Here is a 22,762-nt window from a genome sequence, read left to right as displayed (position 1 = left end):
CGTTGTTTGACCTGGATCTACTTTTTCACATGCCTCCCCTAATCTCGCCACACTTCTGAAACCCAGCTCTGAGCAAAGCCTTCCCATAGCTGCCCTGTGCTGATAGGAGTATTATCAAATTTCTGTTATTTCCCGTCGATGGTCATAATTTTTGCCATATACTTGTACCACCTCCATTATTTTGTACTTAGTCTTGTTCTTCAACCAACTCCCTATTTAAATATATTCATTTAAAAGAAAATGGCATCTTTCAACTGTAAATGGAAATCCAATATTTTTCTAACAGACCTTAAAATAAATATGAAACCATTAAAATTTAAACGACTCTACATGGGTACAGGCAAAGAAAATAGCAAGGAGGTTACTAAAAACTACTGGAGACTATACATTGAGTAGATGGAAGTACTAGTAGTCAATGAGAGGTGTATGGTATGCATGCGTGTTTTCTTTTTACTTTTTATTTCTTTTTCTGGAGTGATGCAAGTGTTCTAAAAAAAATTATCATGGTGACAAATGCACAACTATGTGATCATATTGTGAGCCATCGATTGCACGCCATGTGTGGAATGTATGTGTGTGACGATTTCTCAATAAAAATATTAAAAAAAAAAAAACTACTGGAAACTACGGAAATAAAACTCAGGGGGAAGATCATGCCTCTGAACATTATCTACTGCGGGACCAGACACAGATTTCAGAAGACTTGTGTTGCTTTGATAGCTTTCTCCCAGTCCACTGTCACCAGCCTCATTCTTAGCAGCTTCTTCAACTTTGTAGTTAAACTGCAGTTCAGTGCTAGCTTTCATTGGGCGATCTTTTGGTTTGTGCGTTTACTTGTTAGTTGTTTGTCTCTCCGTGTCAGCTCCATCAGGACAGGGATTTGTCTATTTTTTTCCACCGCTGTTAGGTGAATATTCACTGTCTGTGTGCATGTGGCGATCTTCATTCTCTCCAGTGTTAGTGAGAAGTTGCGAAGGCTGCAACGGAAGCTACTACACAGTTCATTTTTAATGAGAATAGCTGTTTGTATTTAATTGACAGTGAAGGTTTCAGTTTTTCTCCTATTGGTCAAATTCATCCACCTCTTACCTTATTGTTTCAATCTTTGGCTTCATGTTTATTAACCTTTCCCCTACTCCCAAATTTATATAAATATTCACTGAAATACGCTTGCAATGTTTTCATGGTTTCATTTTACATTTAAACCTTTAATCCATCTAGAACAAGAAATAGGACTCTAGCTTTTTCATTTCAAGGGGTTGGCTATTTGCCCGAGTTACTTACCGAAGAAAAGTCTATGCTTTCCCCATTGATTGGAAATGCCATCTTTTCACATATTAAATGTTTACGTAGCATCAAGTTGCCATGCCGATGTTCCACTCTGTTCCATTTCACGCTTGCATCAGGAATTCAATGTCAAAAAGATTTTAGTTTGAGTATCTGAGAAGACAAATCCCATCTTCTTACCCATGTAGTTGCCTTTTCAAATATTTCTTGCCAGAGATTGACATTTTTACAATGTTGTCTTCATATCCAAGGATGTTAAATCCCTCTGCTTGCTGAATAATTCATATTTTTAGGGTGAGGTTTTGCATTTTCTTCCCTTAGGCCCTGTGTATTTTCTTATTTAGTTTATTCCTAGGTATTTATAATTTTTCATTGAATTGTGAATGGGATCTTTTTTCTAATATATTTTGTTACAGCTATTTTTGGGATTTTGGCAAGCCACTAGGTTTTGTGTATTTATTTTGTAACTGGCTACCTAACTGAATTCTCTTTTCAGTTCCAATAGCTTTTTTCCCCTGTGGCTTTCTTTGGATGTTTTCATCCTGCACCCTTTGGAGGCAGTAACCCAGGCAATACAGGCTGAATCTCTGCCCCTTGAAGGGGTGCTTCAAGAAGCAGCCTGCAATCTAGGGGAATGGCTGACCTTCCCTAACACAAACCTCACACTCCAGCTTGGGGAAGACACACTTGGCTCTCCACAATCACTTAAGAATCAATCTCCAAGCAAAATATTTTTCTGTGAAAGAGCTTCTTTTACGTCAGTAGGTATTTTGGTCAGGAATTACAGAATGTACTTCGCAATAAGTTGAAAACACACTGCTTTATAAAACCAGGCCTTTTCCAACAAGATCAACAACAAATGTGTTACTTTTCTCACACCTTGGGCATGTAGGAAAATGTGTGCTCAGGCAGCTGGCTGGGTGCCCGCCTGGGGAAGATGCCAGGGCAGAGACTCTACTTGTTCTTGTTTGCTGGACTTTGAATAGCTGCTAAGAGTCCCTCCAGAGCTCACAGGGCTTCCCGGCGCTTAGAACGCGAGCCAGGGGAGTTGGCAGTCTTCACACCAGGAGGACCGGCTCTCTCCACACTATAGTGAGTATTTACTGCCCAAACGCATTGCTGCGTGTTTTGGTTGCATCATCTATACACATCATCCACATCAGCACAACGAGGAAGGAGCCACTTTCTTCTTCGTAGGAAGAGGAACTGAGGCTTCACATGTTCAAAGTAATTTGCTCCAGACCTCACAGACGTTCCAGGGACAGAGTCAGGATGTGAACCCAGTTTAAACGAGTGGCTTTCCAACTCTTTGGCCTCAGGATCCTTTCACACTGGTAAAAATCATTCAGGACTTCAAAGGGCTTTTTAAGAAAATGCGAGTAATATCTATCGATATTTAACATACTCAAAATTAAAACTGAGATTTTTAAAACACAAGAATCCACCAGAACACATTCTGTTGACTGTTGGCTGATGACAACATCACCCATCGTGTCTGAAAGATGCCACTGTGCATTCATGGGAAAATGAGGAAGACAAAGGGAAATCACATCTTAGAATTATTAGGAAAATGGTTTTGACCTTGAAGATCACCCTACAAGGGTCTTGGGGTCCAGGGATCTCTGGGCCACACTTTGAGAACTACTCACCAAACTGCTGCGAGCCAGAGCCCTCGCGAACTCAGATTAAGGACAACTAAAAGTCTTGCCTTGGAAGGATCAGTTCAGATGAACGAATCATGATAGGAAGGCGAGGAGGAGAATGAAGATGAGATAAGGAGTGACTCCCATGTGCGGGGTAGGGTTCTAGGTGCTTCCTGGTCCTTCTCGCATGTACTAAAAGAGAGGCAGCAAGACCACCATGGCCCAGTGAGGCTAGGAGAGACTGAGCAACTTGCTCAAGATTGTACAGTTCGTGAACGAAGGAACAGGAAAGCCGATCAGACAAAGTGATCTGCCGTGGTGACTTGTAATTAGTTTCCTAGACCTCGTTAGCCCAGGGAGGGCCTTACCTGGTGTTTTGGCCTGAATCTCTGTTGACTAAGCAGGAACTGTTTGGGCCCAGCCTTTTTTCCAGTACCTTCTTCCATCATTCAGCAAACCTCTAAGTATTCACTCTGGGCTATGCAGGCTAATTAGGGAGGCGAATGTTAACTCATGATTGGACAGATATAAACTACCAGGCTCAAATGGACAGATAAGGATGTCTACATTTCCTCTGGCTTTGGAAGGACGCCTTCTGCAATCTAGCTATCAAGTTCTTCCCTCACCTGGGGGAACTTTCTTCTATGGAGGTTGCCCTGCCAGCTCCTCCCTTGATTTCCCAGCCATCCCAGCTCCTCACAGCTGCCCTCAGAGACACCCAGCAGAGCTCTTACTCTGTCTGGCCCCACTCCTGACCAGGGCCAGCAGGACTGGAATTGCATACCCTATTCCACATCATCTCTGCTCAGCTTGAGGACACAGCTACAATTGTCCCGGCAGCATGTCTGCACCACTTATTCCAGTTGTGCTGGACAGCCCCTCTCAACCAGCCCTGGCTGCCCCATCCCACCTGCTTCCCTCCCCTCCAGGGACCAAGTCACTTTCTGTTCTTCCTCACCTGCTTTCACTGCCACCAACTTAAGTAGTGACAATTTATTTCTCCATATGTTAGACCGTCACATCAGCTAGGCCCACAGCCCTGGGTCCACACTGCTGATTGTCCCTAGCACAAGGCAGGCCACAGGCCCTGTCCTTCGGGCAGTCCAGCCCCCAAGAGACAGCACACACGCCGCACTGAGGGAAGGGTGGGAGCTTTGGAAGAGGAAAGGAGCCAGAGAAGAAGCCCATGTCCTCAAAGCAAAAGTACACTGCAAATGGGTGAGGTCCTTGTAAAAGGAGAAGGAGGTACCAGGCACCGAGAATGAATGGCATCAGCTGCTTCACTGCTCTGAACCTCAGCTTTCCCATCTACAAAATGGGAGTGAATGATACATATTATACTTAAATATAATATTTACTACTATGTATATATAAATACTTGCCTCATAGGGGATTGGAAGGAGCTGTGGCCTGGCCGCCGGCAGTGAGGAAAGGGAAGTGAGAGGTGAGCCTGGGAAGGGAGCAGGAGCCTGTCCGAGGTGACCCAGAAGGAGGAAGCTGAGAGCATCAGCACCAAGGTGACACTTTTTTGAGGGCAGGAGACACTGGCTGGGCAGAAGTGAGACCATCAGCTCCTGGCCTGGGTGGGGTGGTCATCAAAATGACAGGGGGATGGGCGGAAGGTAACAGGCCAGTGAGAGAGATCTTGCGGAGGAAACATCTGTAGAGCTTGGTGACCACTTGCACATGGGAGTGTCTTCTAGGAAGGTAAGTGGAGAGCGACTCTATGGGCTCCTGCAGGAAATGGGAAGTGGAGGTGGGGGCGGTCTTCACCACTTCTGGGGCGCAAAGGCTGCTCTCACTGCCTCTGCCCTTCGTTTTGCTCCTCTCTGGGCCTGGCACACCGCCTCGCACACCGCGGGGTCTTTTCCCAGCCACACCACAAAGGCTGCCTGTGAGAAGGGGCGTGCACCCCCAGCGCTCTGTATGGGTAAAAAAGGCCGTCCAGCGGGGCTGGGGAGGTGGGGGATGGGGGGTGGGAGGGGGTCGCTGGTGGGGAACCGCGGAGGGGATGGGGCTGGCGCAGGCCTGGGTCGCTGCGTCCTGGGCAGAGACTGCTTGGTAAACAGCTCACGTGCTCCTCACATTTCTGCCCCTTGGGCCCGCGCCAGGGTCAGGGCGACTGGGAAAAACACACAACCCCGGAGCTGCAAGAAGCGCTTCTTTCTCCTTCCCTTTTAATGGCTAACTTTCCGTCTTTGTTTCTCCCTCCCCCTCGCTGGCGGGGATGTTATGAATGGAATGTACAAATTCCAGCCTGTGTGCGCGGCCGGAATGCAGGCCCTGCCGACCTCTCCGCGCAGGGTGTGACCGCGCGCTCCCGGCTCCGGTTCCCATGGTCCCCGCGGCCGCCGCGGCTCCTTCAGTTGTGTGACCGGGGTGCGATCTGGGAGTTGGGCTATGGCCGGGCCAGCCCGCTCGCCGACACCCAGGGAGAGATCCACAGCCCTCGAGTCAGTTTTGGAGATTAAGATGATAGACCTGGGGAGGGTGGAGAAGTCAGGCAGCGAGCTGCACAGGTCCGGGAGGCATACCCAGGCCCACACTCACACCTCAGCCCAAGGGGTGTGAGCACAGGTTCCCACTGCAGGGTGTATCTACCCACCAGGAGGCGCACGCAGACTTCCTACAGATGCACAGAAAAGTTGTATGCTGGGCACACACACACACACACACACAAAACGGTGTACACTGAGCCACGCCTTTGGTCTTCACAACAGACACACATGTTAGGGACGCTTGCACACACAGAGGCCTGCACCCACATACAGGATGCATACATGTGCACACACATACACATAAAGCACAAACACATGCACAACACGGCAGGTTGGGCCCACACATCAAAGGGGCACACAGAAGCATGGTGTGGGGTGCACGCAGAGGCTCACCCAATACAGCGTGCACATGTAAGACACCACCTCGCCCAGCACACACAGCCAGTGGCCTTGGAGGGAGGGCCCTGGCTGAACAGCCCCAATTTCCTTAGTGGCCCTGCAGAGAGCTCTGAAGCCCTGTGTACAGAAATCCAGCCCCCTGGCTGCCTCGGTTGGATGGAGGAAGAAGGAGGGTGAGGTGTGCCGCACCAAGCGCACCCCAGGAGCTCTGGTACAGGACCTGTCCAGCTCAGGTACAATTCTCTAACCCCCCAAGGTTGTGTGTGCCTTCTAAATTGTTTGCAATCCTGTTTTTTGTTGCCTGGTACCAGACTTCCAATATAGATTACGTCAGGAGCTTTCCAATTACTCGTTACACGTATTTTGTGGCGGGGCTGGGAAGAGTGAGCACAGCTGAATCAGCGTGTCTGTCCTGGAAGGGGTCCATTCACTTTGGATTTCATCTCATTTAAAGTTGTTTTTTTTTTTTTTTTACACACATATATAATCGATGGAAGGACCACCAAATTCCTCTCTTCCTTTCCAGTCCCTCCCCTAGCTTGCTTAGGCCCCTCCAGGACTCCGCTTTCTCAGGAGCCTGCATTATAATTCATATCTTTGTCTCTGTGCTTTTGTGTTTGTGTGAAACCATAATGAGAGGGCTTAAGCAAGGGAAGCAGTTGGCTGGAGAGCTGGGGTGCCAGGAAGGGCCACAAAGGCTGGCCCCAAGCAGGGTCGACCCTTCCCACCCCGAGCAGCAGGCTGGCTGCCAGCCAAAGCTCACACTGATGTCAGCTTAGCACCTCCAGAAACATACTCTCTCCGGATGCCCTGTTCTCCCAGGGGACCAGGGCATCCTCCAAACCTTTGTCCATCGATCCATCCGTCCATTTTGCTGAGTGCCTATGACATGCTGGGTACTGCAGGAACAGAAATGAATCAAGACAGCCCCATCCCCTCCCCACCCCACACCTACAAACTTCTAGCTCACAGATACATTTTGTTTGCCTTGTGGTGTATTTAAAATGTTTGAATTCATTGCCAATGTTTAGAAATTGGCTGATTTCAGATAAAAATCCAGATTTCTGTCTTCACTGGGAAAATCTGATTAAGTTAGACCTTCCTCCCTACCAAGCTACAATCTCCTATTGCTGAGCTCAGCCTCCCCATTCTCTCAGGCCTGAGTTACAATTTGCCACAGTGCACACTGTGTTAGTCAGGGTTCTCTAGAGAAACAGAAGCAATGGGGGATATGTGTAAATAAGAGATTTTATAAAAGGGTCTCATGCAACCATGGGGATACTTGAGTCCAAATTCTATAGAGCAGACCGCTAGCTGGCAACTTCAGTGAAGTTCATTGATGAACTCTCCAGAAGATGCTGGCTGGCTGAAGAAGGAATGAAAGTTCTCTCTTCTCCCTTAAAAGTCTTCAACTGATTGGATTAAATCTAACTTATTGGAATTCTTTCATTTTGGGAGATACTCTCTTAATTGATCATAGATGTAATCAACCACAGATGCAGTCAATTGAATGGTGGTTTAATAAAGGAGTCTTCTGGTTTATTATCCAACCACAAAATGTCCTTGCAGTAGTGATTAGGCCAGTGTTTGCCTGAGCAGACAACTGGGCATCATCACCTGGCCAAGCTGACACATGAACCCATCCATCACAGTCCACCCCTTGTCAACTTGGCAGCTATACACGTCACCTTAAACCATACTCTAAATAGAACACAATAACAGGCATATGTTTTGCCTAACAATACTCAACTGTTCTGTATACAATCAGAAATGCACTAAATCTCTCCAGAATAGGGTGCAAGTCCTTGAGTAAAATTTGCTCTTGAACTTCATATTCTATAATGTAAATACTATAACATGAACAATACAACTTATGTCATAAGATAAGAAGAAAACAAGATATTTACTTTATATACAAATACAAACATATTCATAACAAAACAAGGAAGAAATATTCATACCCTCAAGGTCCTTGTTTCCGTAACTAGTCATGTGGTTTTAGCTCATACTTATCACTACCTTTGTCCACTAACCATTCCATATTCCCTTTAACCTCGGCAAGCACTTCAGCTGGTCGTGGTTCTTTGCCTGGTGGGGTGACCCAAACCTTCATTCCTGAAGTTTCTGGGCCACTGGTAGTCCTGCCTAGATTGGGTTGTTGCACTTTTCATTGATTTTAATCACAGAGCATAGAAATATTAAGAGATGCCCTAGGGGATCTCCTTTATTCCAGGAAAACTCTTCTTTACCTCCATTGTGTAGTTGCAGTCCTATTTCCCCTGATAGTCAGGATCAGTCACCCGAGCCTGTATAATAATCTCCTTCCTTGCCTATTGATTCAGAGGTATGAGAAGTCCAGAGTGGTCAGGTGGCAGTCTTAACTTCCCAGTCCAATGGAATCACTGCTGTGTCTCCTGGTGGGACCCTCCTCCTTTTGGAACGAAGACCTGTAGACCAGCAGAGCTCGAGGTTACAGGGACAAAAAGCAAAAATTTTTCTAGCGGATCACTAGGTGTGCTCGCTTGAAACTGTTGTGTACCCAAGAAAAGCATTTTCTTTAACCCTGATTCAGTATTGCTGGGTGGGATCTTTTGATTAGGTGGTTTCCGTGGAGATGTGTCTCCACTCATTTAAGGTGGAGTTGCATACTGGAGCCCTTTAAGAGGGAACCATTTTGGAAAATGCTTCAGAGCCTACACAGCCAGAGACCTTTGGAGTTGCAAAAGGAAAACATCCCCAGGGAATAGTTATGAGAGAAGTCAAGAGAGAAAGCTAGCAGATGTTGCCATGTGCCTTCCCAGCTGACAGAGGTGTCCAGAAGCCAAAGACTCCAGCAGACACTACCCATGTGCCTTCCCAGCTGAGAGGTGTTCTGGATGGCATCAGCCTTTCTTGAGTGAAGGTAACCTCATGTTGATTCCTTAATTTGGACATTTTCACTGCCTTAGAACTGTAAATTTGCAACTTAATACATTCCCTTTTTAAAAGCTGTTTCATTTCTAGTATATTGCATATTGCGTTCTGGCAGCTTTAACAAACTAAAACACTAGGGGTAACAGTGAGTGGTGCCACTCCCATTTCCACCTCTTGATTCCTGGACTCTTGAATTCTGGCAATGGGAGAAACAGCACCACAGAGTGGATGTTGATTCAGAGAACATTACTGCAACTCTGAAAGGTATTGCCACTTAGTTGGCACCGTTTTTGGGTCTTCAAAAAGCCATTCCACCATTCTATCAACCCAGCTGCCCCTGATTGATGGGAAACATGGTAAGACCAGAAAATTGTGTGAGTATGTGTCCATTCCTGCACTTCATTTGGTGTGAAGTGGGTTCCTTGATCAGAAGCAGTGCTGTGTGGAATACCATGATGGTGGATAAGGCATTCTGTAAGATTACAGATGGTAGTTTGGTGGAAACATGACATTCAGGAAAGGGAAACCCATACCCACAGTGTGTATCTATTTCATTTAGAACAAATTGCTGCCCCTTCCATGATGAAAGTGGTCCAGTGTTTACAACCTACCACCAGGTATCAGGCTGATCACCTCAGGGAATGGTGCCATATCAGGGGCTGAGTGTGGGTCTCGCTGCTGGCAGACTGGGTATTCTACAGTGGCCATAGACAGAAGTCCATGTTGCTGAGCCCATGCATAATCTCCATCCCTACTACCATGGCCACTTTGTTCATGAGCCCATTGGGCAATGACAGGAGAGACTTGGTAAACAGGATGACTTGTATCCACAGAACAGTTTATCTTATCCACTTAACCACTTCATCTGCTGAAGTCACTGTTTGGTGAGAATTCACTTGGGACACAAATATCTTTGTGTTTTTTTTGCACTTAGAAAAAATCTATCCACATACTTCTTCCCCAGACCTCTTTATCACCAATTTCTCAATCATGCTCCTTCCAAGTCCCTGACCATCCAGTCAAACCATTAGCAACAGCCCATGAGTCAGTATATAAATACACCTCTAGGCAGTTCTTCTTCCAAACAAAATGAACAACCAGCTGCACTGCTCAAAGTTCTGCCCACCAAGAGGATTCCTCCTCACCAATGTCCTTCAGGGACATCCCAGAAAGGGGCTACAGAGCTGCAGCTGTCCACTTTCAAGTAATATCTGCATATTGTGCAGAACCATCTGTGAACTAGGTCTGAGTTTTCTTTTCCTCAGTCAGCTGATTGTAAGGAACTCCCCAAGAGGTCATAGCTCTGGTCTGGGAAAGAGAAGGTATGTGGCAAGAGTGGGGGCCATGGGCATTTGGCCACTTCCTCATGTGACTTACTTGTTCCTTCAGGACTCTTTCAAGCCCTATCTCATATATATCATTTCCATTTTATGTTGGAGTGCAGCTGCACATGCCCAATTTTATGGCTTGGTGGGTCAGACAACACCCAGCTCATGATAGGCAACTCAGACCATATGGTAATTCGGTGGCCCATGGCTTTCAGTCTCTACTAAGGTCCTAGAGCAGGCCAAAAGCTGTTTCTCAAAAGGAGAGTAGTTATCTGCAGAGGATGGTAAGGTTTACTTCAAAATCCCAAAGGCCTGCATTGCGATTCACCTACAGGGACCTGCCAGTGTCTTTAGACAGCATCTCTATTTGTCACTGATACTGCCAGCACCATTGTATCTGCTAGATCATATGGCCCAAGTGGCAGAATAGCTTGCACAGCAGCTTGGACCTGTCACTAGAATAAGACCTCCTCTTATTCTAGTTCCCACTAAAAACTAACAACTTTTCTGGTCACTTGAAAAATGGGCCAGAGTAGCACACCCAAATGAGGAATATGTTGTCTCCAAACTCCGAAGAGGCCAACTAGGCATTTTGCCTCTTTTTTGGTCATAGGAGGGGCCAGACACAGCAGTTTATCCTTCACCTTAGAAGGGATATCTATTCTAAGATATGCCCCACGCCACTGGACACCTTGAAATTTCACTGAGGTAGAAGACCCCTGTATTGTTTTGAATTTATCTTCCATCCTCTGATATACAAATGCCTTACCAATCAGTCTAGAATAGTTGCTATTTTTTGCTCATTAGGTCTGGTCAACATGATATCATCAATGTAAAGGACCAGTGTGATATCTTATGTGAGGGCGAAATGTTCAAGGTACCTGTGGACAAGTTTATGACATAGGGCTGGAAAGTCATATACCCCTGTGTTAAGACAGTGAAGGGATACTGCTGGACTTGCCAGCTGAAAGCAAACTGTTTCTGGTAGCCCTTACTAACAGCTATTGAGAGAAAAGCATTTGCCAGATCAATAGCTGCATACCAGGTATAAGAGGATGTGTTGATTTGCTCAAGCAATGATACCACATCTGGAACAGCAGCTGAGTTGGAGTCACCACCTGATTAAGTTTGTGATAATCTGCTGTCATCCTCCAAGGACCATCTGTTTTTTTTTCACAGGCCAAGTAGGACGGTTGAATGGAGTTGTGGTGGAAATCAACATCCTTCAATTCCTTAAGGGTGGCACTAATCTCTGTGGTCCCTCCAGGAATCTGGTATTGCTTCTGATTTACTATTTTGCTAGGTAGGGGCAGTTCTAGTGGCTTCCACTTGGCCTTTCCTACCATAATAGCCCTCACTCCACAAGTCAGGGAACCAATGTGGGGATTTTGCCAGTTGCTGAGTATGTCAATTCCAATTATGCATTCTGGAATTGGGGAAATAACCAGAGAATTGGTCTGGGGAGATGGACTTGAGCTAAAATTCCAATGATCACCTGACCTCCATAAGCCTCTACTCTAACTGGTAGACCAGAGTGACATTTTGGGTCTCCTGGATTTAGTGTCATTTTGAACCAGTGTCTATAAAATATCTGATCACTTCCTTTTCCTCAAAGCACAGTTACCCTGGTAAAAGGCTGTAGGTCTCCTTGGGGGAAGGCTGGGAGGAAGTTAACAGTGTAAACTTTTGGCAGTGTAACAGGGTCCTTCCCCAAGGGTCCCTGGCCTGACCCTTATTCAAGGGGTTCTCGATCTGTAAACTGTCTCAAATCTTGGAATTAATGGGCTATGACTCTCTGTTTTTGCAATTCAAGTTAGACTTTTGTTCACTTGACCTAGAACTCTTTTGCTTAAACAACTCAAACACGAATTTAGTAGACTGCCCATCTTTTTACTTTCAGGTATCCCATGATCTACTAGACAATGCCATAAGTCTCTGTGTGTCAGATTATTTTTACTGCTGCTTCAGTCTGCTGTCCATTCTGCTAGCCATGCCTACCTATTCTATGGCAGTTAACTTGCCTTATGGCTTCTGCCAACTTAGGATCTGGTCATCCCCATTGTGTTTAAGAATCCCAGCTCAGTGACAGCAGTTCCCACTGTAATATCTGACCTACAGAGAAGGGCAACTACAGAGTAACTTCAGGGTTGATGGAGCTAGTCTCTCAGACTTTCCACAAAGTTCTGGTAAAAGATCTGTCCTCTGGACATTTCTGGGGTGTATGTACAGGTTTTCCACAATAAATCCACTCTAACATTCCAATCTCTCTAAGCCTTTTGATCCCCTCATCTATATTATACCAGGGCAGTTTGGCATTTGAACCTCAGGTAATGTCAGCCACCTTTTGAACTGTGTTTCAACCAGCCACCCAAATTGTTAACACCCTTTCTAACCCCTTGAGCTACAACATTGACTACAGAATCTCTGTTTAATGGGCCCATATCCATAAATTCAGTCTAATCCAACTTTATATTCCTTCTACCCTCTTAATATCCATTCCCACAAATATTCTCCTGATTTCTTTCTATATAAGCTGGAAAACTCATACAGTTCTTTTGGAGTATAACATACCTCCTCATGGGTCTCACTTTGTACCTCAACTTTCAGGGCCCGTTGGGACTTTAGTTAGTTGTAAGTCTTCAAGTAAAAAAAGGTGGTGTGTGTGGGTCATGAAAGTGATTAGAAGTTTCTTTCAAGCCAATTACCTCAGGGCATTCTATTGCAGTTTCATCTGGTGAAAGAGAATTAATCTCTCCAGTTAGAGGAGTGAGGGCTTTCCCCCCTGAGTTGGTGGTTACAGGTTTAGCAGGCACTGAAGGGTTAATCTTGTTAGGGAGAGGTTGGATGGCAGACTCTTCAGGGTTCAGTGGAGGTTGGGAAGCTATCTCCTCAGGGCAGGCTGGAGATTGGTGTGCCTGTCTCCTCAGTGCAGGCAGATGGGGCAGTTGTTTCCTCAGGGCAGACCATTACAGGTTTATCTAGCAAAGAATCCAGAGTTTCCATGTCTCCAGTGCCATCATTATCAACCCATATGTCCTTATCCCAAATTTCAGGATCCTATTCTTTTCCAATCAAAGCACTTACTTTAACAGCAGACATCCTGCAAGGTTGAGATTTTAATTTATATTTATGTTGTAAATCTGCTACTCACACAATGAGACTCTGGGTCTTGTTTTCAGACTCAAGTCTGTGACCACAGGAAACAAGATTTTCTTGCAGGGCACACATAGAAATTTTCGCATCTTTCATACAGTGTTTTAATTGCAAATTTGAGGCCTTCAACTCATCCTTTCTCTCATAATTGTATCTCTCTCATAAAGGCATAATGATGTTGGCAAAGAACAACCAGCCAACATCATTGTACCTCTTAACTCTACAAGACTGTTAAGGTGTCAAAAACACTGTCACCTAGGGTGATGTGATGGTGGCTTAGTCGCAGAATTCTTGACTGCCATGCTGGAGACCCGGGTTTGATTCCCAGTGTCTGCCCATGCCAAAAAATAAAAAACAAACAAATGAAAAAACACTGTCACCTAGAGCTTTGCTTCATCTAAAAATATACTTAGGAGAATCAAGTGGTATTTTTGTGTGTGTATTTCTGTATTGCCAACTCATGCCATGAACTGTCATTACCATCTTAATTATTGATAATAGTGTCATTAGTTCCTTTGAATCTAACCAGAGTAGAAAACCAATAGTAAAAAAACTATTTTAAATACTGTTTCTCAGGAACCACCACTCTCTTTTCCCTTAAAAGAGAAGGGAAAAAAGTCTTAAAAGTCTTCAACTGATTGGATTCTCTCATTGTGGAAGACACTTCCTAAGTTGATTGTAGATATAAACAGCTACAGACTGATGAAATGTCCTTGAAGTAACAAGCCAGTGCTTGCTTGACCAGACAACTGGGCACTATCATTTGACCAAGTTGACACAAGAACCTAACCATCACACCCACCCTCCTTGCTTCTGGCTTGAATTCTTCTTCAGGGCTGTTGCTTGCCCAACCCGACTAGGCTGTTAAGTTTACCTCCTGTTGCCCAGGGTTTTCAGCAGGTAACCTTCCAGAGAGCCACCCTACCCCTGCACTGCCTGGAACATTCACCTATCGCAGGCCAGCCCCGTTAATGTGGCAAGAGGGACTGTCAATGGCCCGAGTAGATTAAATCCCCCTAATCCAGAACTCTGGATGTATATGTGCATTTTACGTTTGAGAGAGGCAGAGTATGGAAGTGGTTGGGGAGAAAGGCCAATGGAAATCAAGAGGTGCATAAAGCTTGGATTCTTTGTTATAAATGTAGCTTGAAATGTCTCAGATACAGATCCGGCTGAGACCCAGTGGAGCAATTTCCTACTTCTATTCATAATGCCGTCCTGAAGTGCGGTTGAATGTCAAATGAGGGCAAATTGCCCACTGGACTTCCCTGTTATGTGTGAATGTGTGGGTGGGGCAGGGAAAGATTCCATTCCTAGAGACCTAAAACCATGACAGAATCCTTAATATACTTCCCTATGTTTATATACAGCCTTTGATGACATATGCCTTTATGACCTGCATTTTTCTCTATTCTTTTTTATTTTTAAACAAACACTTCCCTTTTCCCCCACTTGCATTTAATGTTGTCCTTTTCTTTCAATATTCTGACATCCCATCACCTGACTTAGGTCCAGGACACCAGTGGGTGACACCAAAGCACTCATTCTTCAGTGTCTGGTGCTACATCCATCCTGCTTCCATTGTGTTTGGTTTAGGAGAACCATGTGTCTTAACACCAGTATCTGCACTTCCATTTCTCTGTTTTCCGCTCTTTTTTCTTTTAATAGTGAGAACAAACTATTATTGTTCCAATGGCTGCACACCTGTTACATTTGCACTCTATAGCAGCCCACCATGCCCTCTCATCTGGTATGCACTGGGCAAGTTCAGTATACCAAAACACAGGTTCTAAAAAGGCTGAACAAAGGCCAATTAAGGCCACCCTCTCTATAAGACTGACAGAAGATAGCAACTATCTACAAGGTCAGTGTTTCCTGGTGTTCTGTGGAATCTGTACATATATATACTTCCTGCTTGTGTCTCAGCTGCCCTCCACCTCTCCTTCTACTTTCTGCTCTGCAAACCCATGTCTGCAGAGCATGCTCCAGCTTACAAAGTTCATTTCAAACTGCTATCTCATCTAATGAATATGAAGTATTATTATCTTCCTTTTAGAGAGGAAGGAACCCAGTACCAAAAGATGCAAGAGGCTTGCCAAGGTCAAATGGTGGGTTTACTGAAGGAGCTGGAGTTAGCTGGAACCAGATGCCCTGAGCAAGAGCCAAAACTTGCTGGGCTGGCCTCATTTCATTTTGCTTCCTTTGGAGACAGCCCAGAGGCTAGGCTACACTCCAGAGCCCCTGACCCAGGGAGAATCATCAGGCTCCCTCTGGCTCCCTCCACTTTCCACTTTCCTTCTGCCTAGCACTTGAGGAGCTTCTAGATGAGCAGACCCTCTCTGTCATGAGCATTTCAGGGCTTCCAGGCTTATCAATTCCAGGCCTCTGGATAAATGCTGTTAGAGAAGACCCCCTCCTAAAATCTTGCTTTTCATGGATACCTGTCTTTTTCTCTCAACACTTACTGTCTGGATCCTGCTGAAACCACACTCTCTTCACACCTTGGGGTGACAGGGCCCCTTCAAAGGAGGAGCTCCCTAGGAAGTGGAGACTGTCTGAGCATCTCCAGCCCCCAGTGGCTACTTTCTCTATCCTCATCTCAGAAGGTGGTCCTGGTACTATGATCTTCTCTCTTCTTTCCAAAGACACAGAGAAAGATGGAGTGAACCTAGAGTCCTGGATTCTGATTCTCCTAGACCTTAAAGCAAATAAACAAGAATGGGCATGGATGGGATTTGGCCAATTCACTCTAGATGTGCAGAGATGGAAAAATGGTATCCACCAGAATTCCTCTTGGAATTTGTATTTGTACAGAGAGACAATCCTCTTGGGGTTAAAGTACCCTCAGGATTTGCCCAGGTCTGGAAAGGTGGTTGAGAAGGCCCTTCTAAAGAGGATAATTCTGCTTAACTTGGTAATCCTGTCCTTGTGGCTGCCGTGATGGATTTGAGTGTGCCATTTTGAAAATAGAAAAAAGGAGTGGAAATGAATTTGGCGGGGATGTGAGGGAAGAGGAGGAAGCTGGAAGATAAAGTAGGCTGGCACTGCCCAAAAGGAGGGAGAAAACATACAATGGCCTCAAGGGATTTAGGACTTTGGAAATATTTAAAGGAGAATGAAAATTGAATAGGAAGTATCCAATATAAATCCACTTCCTTCCCCCTATAAAATTTCCATTTAAGCTTATATCTTTAAAGATAGTTTGTTTGCCTGGATTGCTTGACACAGAGAGATTGGTGGCACATCAGAAGGGAAGCTGCCTTTTCCATTTGGGTTGGCACATGGTAAAACTGTGAGTGATTGCAGGGCATCCCTCTGGGTGGAGTGCAGAGAAGGCTAAATCCCATGCCCCATACTTTTGGCTGACTCTTTGTATGTGGGTCGCCTCCTGCCACACCCTCAAGAAGAGCTGCATCTTGGGATGAAGAAAATTCTGCCATTTATTAACTCCGTGGCTTTGGATAACTCCCATACATCTCTAAGTCTCAGTTTATTTGTCTGCAAAACTTTGGAGTGTATATCAGTTTCCCATGAGTGCTGTAGAAAATAGCCACCAGCTTGTCATATTAAACAGCACAGATGTCATCTTTTACAGTTTTGGAGGTCATAAGTCTGAGACAGGTTGGTCTGGGCTTAAATCAAGATGTCAGTGGGCCTGTGTTACTTCCTGGGGGCCTCTAGGGTAGACTCCACTTTCTTTTCTTTTCCAGCTTCTAGAGGATACTGGCATTCCTTGGATCATGACCCCTTTCATCTTCAAAGCACCAGTGGCCTTTTAAGTCTCATATTGCATTACCCTGACATTCATTCTCCTACCTCCACTTTCATATTTAAGGACCCTTGGTCTGTCCAGATAATTTACAATAATCTTCCTATTTTAAGGTCAGCAGATTAATTCCATCTGCAACCTTAATTGATCTTTGCCATGGAGTGTAACAGGTTCTGAGGGTTAGGCTATAGATGTGTTTGAGAGGGTGGACTTTATTCTGCATACTATATTAACAGCCAAATGTTTCTTATGCACAAGAGAGGGTGCAGAGATTGTTCAGAGAGGGTTGAACTCATTAGGTGATACTTTGTCTCAAGAAAAAGTGAACTTGCTTGACCAACAAGCACCATAGATAGGCATGATGCAATGACGATGTGATCAGATGATGGTGAGGACACAATATGATGCCTTAGCATTAAGTAACTCAACAGACACAGATCCAGGGAGAGGGTGGGGAGTCCCTGCAGTGACTGGGATTTGGGGTAAACTAAAATGGGAAATGGAAAGAGAGATGAATTGAGCAATAAATTACATTTAAAATTACTTGTGTACCTTTATGACCTAAAATTCATCCTTGGGACATAGAGTTAAGTGTTTAGTTTTTAAAGAAGACCTCTAACTTTTTGATTTGAGACTCTTTTAGCTTATTACAGTTGGCTTATTTTGCTTTTAGGCTTTAATTCCAAATCGGGACTGGAGAGATTTAAGCCCAGTCAGGGACTTGATCAGAAGTGGAAAGGCTGGTGTTACTCAAGTGGGCTACTAGCCCTCCCAAAACCCCTGGGTAGACCTTGAGGATGGCTCCACAGAAGTGAGCAGCAGGTCAGTAATTTGGGAGCTTTCAGCTGGGAGAGCCAGAGAGCCTTGCCCTCTTCCTAGAGGACCAGGAGAGGGTTAAATTTTCATAAGCCCTTCTCCCTGAGCCTGTAGCCTGGGAGCCCTTCTCCCTGAGATTAGTAGGCCGGCCCTTCTAAGGACTGGCTGCCCAGACTTGGCTGGAGTGAGGGAAGAGTTGAGAGGAGGAGACCTCCTCCTGCTGGAGGTCCAAAGGAGAGCCAGATCATCCTGGAGCCTTGCTCTTGGCAGGAGGGTCTCCCACAGATCCACCCCTCCCCCTGCTGTCAGAGGACAGTTACTCAAGAGGCAGCAGGAGCAAGTCCTCAGATGTGCAGAATGGTGAGCTGGCCTGGCTCCCTGCAGTGATGCAATCCCCCTCTCCATTGTGCAACTGGGATAAAAAGGCCACGGAGAGGGGACGGCACACACAGGGGATTTGCATCATCCACAGATTTCACTTGGTCAAAATCAATTATGCACTCTTGAAAAGACTGTCTGGGATGGAGAGGGAAAGGGAGGCAGAAACACAGACTTTACTCAGACTGTCAATGCATGCCCTGTAGTGCACAGTGGAGAATGACAGAGAGGAGCCTGATGATGATGGAAAGCTTTTACTAAACTGCTTTGGTTGTGTTACTGCATTTGATCCCCACAATGTGGGTGGGAACTGGGGCTGGAATCCAGGCACCTTCTGCTCCAACAGTGCATCTCTGCTCACGGGATCTCTCCTGTTATGTGGCAGGATGACTCTAGTGTGTAAATATAGGGATTGCTCATACAAGGAGGTCCTTAATCCTCACTGAGCTGAATAAACAGCCATCCGATCAAGCAGGAGAGGAAACCCCGTCTGTGCTGATTACTCTTCTTCTCAAGTGTGATAACTGATCAAGGTGTTTTCCATGGGACTTTTGAGGAGTCTTGAATTTTGACTCTGCCCTGATCTTAGAAGCCTGAACCCTGGGTACAACGCCACCGTCCTGCCCGAGGTTTCCAGCAGAATGAAGAGCACGATGGATTCCAAGTCCTGGGTCATCTGCTGAGCTACACTGCCCCCTTTCGGTTAGAGCTGGGAGGTCCTGCTGCAGATCTTGAGGTTGTGCCTGTGGGACCTAGGAAGTTCCTTAAACAAGGAACCAGGAGATCAGAGCTCTACTACCTGCAACCTCAGTCCTTGAAGTTCTGAGAATGTGAGCATCTCCCTGTCACAGAGAAAAACTCTTCACCCCTCAGGGGAAGAATGCTGGGATATGCCAATTATAGATAGATCTACTGTGGTTCTTGTTACAAGGGTTTTCAGAGCCCTTGCAGGTGTTTTGTGTATGTTATGTAAGACGAGGAAACGTACTTATCTGACCTCAGCCCAATCTCAGACCATGACTCCTGTGTATTGAGCAAAAGAAGAGTGCACACCCCTCCCTTCTTTTTTTCCAACTCTTGTGGTCTCTCCTGTTTACAAGAGTTAATGATCTGAATACTGGTCTCAACTATGTCCCAACATGAGACCCCAGTCAGCTAGGGTCCCTCTTGGGGCCTCAGTTATCTATACAGTGGAGATCTTGGGTTAAGAGGTCTTTATGCTCCTCCAGCTCTGGCATTGTCTCAGATTCTGAGATTAAGAACAAATAGAAAAGCTTCCAAGCCCCAAAGGAAAGATGCACTGATAGTGACATTTTCACCTGTGTCAAAGCTGGGGCTGAGGGGTCGATAGCTGGGAAGACAGGGCTGCTCTGGGTCTCCATTTATTTCTGATACTTTTAAATTTCAAGATGTAAATATCTTGATAGTTTTAGTTGTTATAAAAGAAAAGTTAATGCATGAAATTATCCTTGATTTACCAGGACTCAAGAAAATAAAAATGGAAATTACAATATTTTGTCATTTATCACCCCCCAGATTGCAAAATTTTAAAGCCTGTGTCTTAGTTTCCTGGCTGCTAAAACAAATATCATACAGTGGGATGGCTTAACCAGCAGGAATGCTTTAGCTCATGATTTTGAGGCTAGGAGACGTTCTGAAGCATGGGGTCAGCAAGGTGATGTTTTCTCGCAGAAAACAATGGCATTCGGGGGCTGGCTGCCGATGGTGCTGGGATCCTTGGCTCTTGGCTTTTCTGTCATAATGGCAGTGCAGATGGTGGCAGCTTCTCCTTTCTGCTCTGGATTTCGTTGACTTCCAGCTTCTTTCCAAGTGTCTCTCTGTGATCTTCTCTATAAGACCTCCAGTCATAGAATTAAGACCCATCTTGATTCAGTTGGCCACAGTGTAAGTAAAAATAACATCTTCAAAGGTCCTGTTTACAATGGGTTCACACCTACAGGAATGGATTAAAAATAAGACCCTGCTTTTCTGGGGTACATAATTCTACCTACCACAGCCTATGAATGACCAGAAAATAGAAAAATAAGAAACTAGACATTCTTACATCAAGGATGAGTGTGTAACTTTAAAGGAAAGTTGATAGTATGAATCAAAATTTAAAATGTGTGCACTCTATATCTGAGCAAAGCCACATATATAAATTTATCTATCCATAGGATGTTACCATATTGTTCAAAATGATCATTCAAGCATTCTTTTTTTTACTAGATATTTTTAATAGGTACTATTATTGCATGATTTGATAGTCAAAAATACATAAAAGGTTAATGTAACCAGAGAAATCTCACTTCCTCCTACATTTTATAGTTAACTGTCAACAAAAACATTTTAACATCATAGATGATAAAATACCTGTGGCTTTACTGGTTAAGGTTCTTTAGGTTGCAAGGAATAGAAATCTGTTTCAAATCATTGTAAACAAAAAAGAAATATATTTAAAGAATATAGTTTCCTAGGAAAGTAGGAAAGTGCAACCAGGCTTCCCAAGTGATAGAAGTGAGGACTTGGGAACCATCAAGAACACAAGCATCTAATTTTGTCTGACTGATTTTGTTAATCTTCATTTCTCTCTCTCTGCAGACTGGCTTTGTTGCTTTGGCATAAAGGAGGCAACACATGACCATTCCTTGCCCCTGAGTTTCACATCCTAGTCAAGTGACTAGCCCAGCATATTATCTCTCAGTGACAATTCTTGGCAAGAGAGACAGAGACTCTAGCCTGACCTGGGCGAGGTTGATCCCTCTGGACAAGGTGACAGAGAAACCTAACACCAACATGGTTGCCAAAGGTTCGGCTCTATGCTGGCCAGTTCTATCCAAAAATTCTTTGTAAGAGCAAAACTGGAAAATAAGCTAAGTTTCTGTGCAAAGAAAAGGCGTGAGCTAGCTTATGGTCCAGCTGTGAGATGGTGTTATGGCTGAGCCTTATGATAATGATGGTGCCTATGGGTTACACGCCCTATTGCAATGAAACCCTGCTGCTCTGCCCATCGAGAGCTGGGATCTGTTTCTCCACCCCCTTGAATATAGTCTGACCTTTGAGAAATCAAATATAGTGGGAGTGACATTTTATCCCTTCTGGGGTTCAGCCTCGAGGGCCCTTACAGCTTCTGCTTTTGCCTCTGATGCGGCCCATCCTGCTATGACAAAGACCCAACCAGCCTTTGAGAATGAGAGTCTGCTAGGAGAAGAGTTGAGGTGCCTCAGGGGACAATTACACCAGCTTCCCAACATTGGAGCCTCTAGCCTTAGCTGAGCACCTTGGAGCCTCTAGCCTTAGCTGAGCACCTTGGAGCCTCTAGCCTTAGCTGAGCACCTTGGAGCCTCTAGCCTTAGCTGAGCACCTTGGAGCCTCTAGCCTTAGCTAAGCTGTCATATGATGATAACCTCAAGTGTACCAGTAAGACTGGCCAAAGATCTACCCAGAATGGCAAGCCACAGAATCATGAGAAATAATAATTCGTTGTTGTTTTCAGACTCTAAGATTTTGGGTGGGCTGTTCAACAGCAGAAGATAATTAAAACAAATGCTATGCAACCATTACATAGAATGAGGTAAATACCTGCCTTAGTTTGCAAGGCTGCTGTGACCAAAAACCACACAATGGGTTGGCTTACCAACAGAATTGATTGCCTTATGGTTTTGGAGGGTAGAAGTCCACCAACAAGGCAGCAGCAAGGTCATGCTTTCTTCTGTACTAGGAGCCAGCTTGCTGCCATCTTTGGGGTTCCTTGGCTTGCTTCTGTGCCTTGTCACATGATCATCTCTCTCTCCTTGTATCTGCTCTTCTGGTTTCTGATGACTTCAGGCTTTTAACTCTTCTGGCTCCATCTGAATTTCCTCTCTTAATGAGTCCTCCAGTCGTGTGGATTAATACCCACCCTCATTCAGTTTGGCCGCACCTAAATAGCATTTTAGAAAATCCTGTTCACAATAGGTCTTGTTTATGAATACATTCACACCTATGGGAACAAGGTTAGGAATAAGAAAATGTCTTTTTGGGGATATATGGTTCAATCAACAACATCGAGGTACTGCTGTGGAAAGAGTTTTACCTTAGATTCAGGGAAATAAATAAAGTAAATTGCAGAATAATGTGCATATCTTTTAGGTCATAGATATGTGACCAGCATAAAAATTTTTTAAACCATGGAACTGTACCACACAGACAGTGAACACTAAATTAACCATGTTCTGTAGTTAATAGTACATCTACAAAAATGTGCTTTCATCATTTGTAACAAATGTATCACACCAATGCAAGGTCTTAATAATACATTGGCATTCGTGAACCCTGTATTTTATGTGTGATTGTTCTTCAAACTTACAACTTCTCTAAAAAAAAAATCGCATGATACATGTGCACTTTTGTAAATACACATAGTATATATCATGCAATACAAAATATAGAACATCATTTTAAGTAATACATGCAGTATTATTATCAGTGGTTTCCTCTGCAGAGAGGGTAATAATGAAAGGAAACTTTCAATGTATAATTTATAAACAGCTGTAGCATTTTGAATCTGTTAGGCAAAGTGGGTATTCATATACAACT

At 44.7% G+C, this 22,762-nt stretch overlaps 1 pseudogene; it reads left to right on the top strand.

Annotated features, from left to right (window-relative positions):
- Positions 1-4,616: 4,616 nt before the first annotated feature.
- LOC143645648 (dnaJ homolog subfamily B member 12-like) overlaps positions 4,617-22,762 on the top strand; it is a 36,246-nt pseudogene continuing 18,100 nt past the window's right edge.

This window comes from Tamandua tetradactyla, chromosome 9 (assembly GCF_023851605.1).
Source record: "Tamandua tetradactyla isolate mTamTet1 chromosome 9, mTamTet1.pri, whole genome shotgun sequence".
In the NCBI taxonomy this organism is placed as follows: Eukaryota; Metazoa; Chordata; class Mammalia; order Pilosa; family Myrmecophagidae; genus Tamandua; species Tamandua tetradactyla.
This window is presented reverse-complemented; position numbering and strand designations above follow the sequence as displayed.